Source organism: Rhincodon typus, unplaced genomic scaffold, assembly GCF_021869965.1.
Source record: "Rhincodon typus isolate 14 unplaced genomic scaffold, sRhiTyp1.1 hic_rhity00003469, whole genome shotgun sequence".
In the NCBI taxonomy this organism is placed as follows: Eukaryota; Metazoa; Chordata; class Chondrichthyes; order Orectolobiformes; family Rhincodontidae; genus Rhincodon; species Rhincodon typus.
In genome coordinates this window covers 13675-15275 of record NW_025969107.1, presented here as the reverse complement: position 1 = coordinate 15275, position 1601 = coordinate 13675, and the positions used below count along the sequence as shown (strand labels likewise).

General features: G+C 45.0%; 1 protein-coding gene across 1 annotated transcript in view; it reads left to right on the top strand.

The window, feature by feature from the left end:
- LOC125481768 (von Willebrand factor A domain-containing protein 7-like) overlaps positions 1 to 1601 on the top strand; it is a gene marked incomplete at its 3' end in the record, with an annotated part of 15755 nt that overhangs the window by 1714 nt on the left and 12440 nt on the right. The window lies entirely within an intron of this gene.

Genomic DNA, 1601 nt, shown 5'->3' with positions numbered 1-1601 from the left:
GTGGGCACTGCAGGAGGGGCTATAGTGCTTTAGAGAGAGAGGTGGGCTCTGCAGGAGAGGCTATAGTGCTTTAGAGAGAGAGGGGTGGGCACTACAGGAGGGGCTATAGTGTTTTAGAGAGAGAGAGGTGGGCACTACAGGAGGGGCTATAGTGTTTTAGAGAGCCATAGAGATGTACAACAGACCCTTCGGTCCAACTCGTCCGTGCCAATCAGATATCCTAAATTAATCCAGTCCCATTTACCAGCATTTGGCCCATATTCCTCTAAACCCTTCCTATCCATGTCCCCATCCAGATGCCTTTTAAATGTTGTAATTGTACCAGCCTCCACCACTTCCTCTGGCAGCTCGTTCCATACACGCACCACCCTCTGTGTGAAAAAGTTGCCCCTCAGGTCCCTTTTAAATCTTTCCCCTCTCACCTTAAATTAACGTTAATGGGCTTTGCAAGCAAACATTGAATTGACTACATCTCACTGGAGATGGTTATCAGTTTCAAAGCTTATTCCTTATCAGTTTCACCAGCTTTCTAAAAAGTGTCAAAAGATAAAGTCACTGGAGTTTTGGAAGTGGGTAGGTCATTGAGTTGTGTTTGGGGAGAAGGAAGAGAAATACATGAGATAAAGACAAGTTAGATGTTTTAGACCTTTGAGTATAGGAGTTGGGGACGTCATGTTGAGGTTGTACAGGACGTTGGTGAGGCCTCTTCTGGAGCACTGTGTCCAGTTCTGGTCGACCAGTTATAGGAAGGACATTATTAAACTGGAGAGGGTTCAGAAGAGATTTACCAGGATGTTGCCAGGTGTAGAGGGTTTGAGTTATAAGCAAAGGCTGGATAGGCTGGGACTTTTTTCACTGGAATGTAGGAGGTTGAGAGGTGACATTGTAGAGGTTTATAAAACCATGAGGGGTATAGATAGGGTTAATGGTAGGTGTCTTTTCCCTCGGGTGGGGGATTTCAAGACTAGGGGACACATTTTTAAGGTGAGAGGAGAGAGATTTAAAAAAGACATGGGGGCAAATATTTTACACACAGAGTGGTTCATGAGGGTGGACTTCCTGAGGAAGTGGTGGATGTGAGTACAATTACAGCGTTTAAAAGACATTTGGATAAGGACATGTATAGGGAAAGGATTGGAGGGACATGGGCCAGGAGCAGGCAGCTGGGACTAGTTTAGTTTGGGATTATGGTCGGCATGGACTGGTTGGGCCAAAGGGTCTGTTTATGTATGACTCTTTAACTCTATAACTCATTACCTCTATAACTGTAAGTTATATTATTCTCTCATTCTCTCACTCTCTCACTCTCTCACTCTTGCTCTCTGAATCTCTCACTCATTCTCTCATTCTCTCGCTCTCTCACTCATTCTCTCATTCTCTCACTCATTCTCTCACTCTCTCACTCCCTCACTCTCTCACTCTCTCACTCATTCTCTCACTCTCTCATCTCTGAATCTCTCACTCATTCTCTCACTCTCTCACTCCCTCACTCTCTCACTCATTCTCTCACTCTCTCACTCTCTCACTCTCTCACTCTCTGAATCTCTTAGTCATTCTCTCACTCTCTCACTCTCTCACTCATTCTCTCACTCTCTCACCCT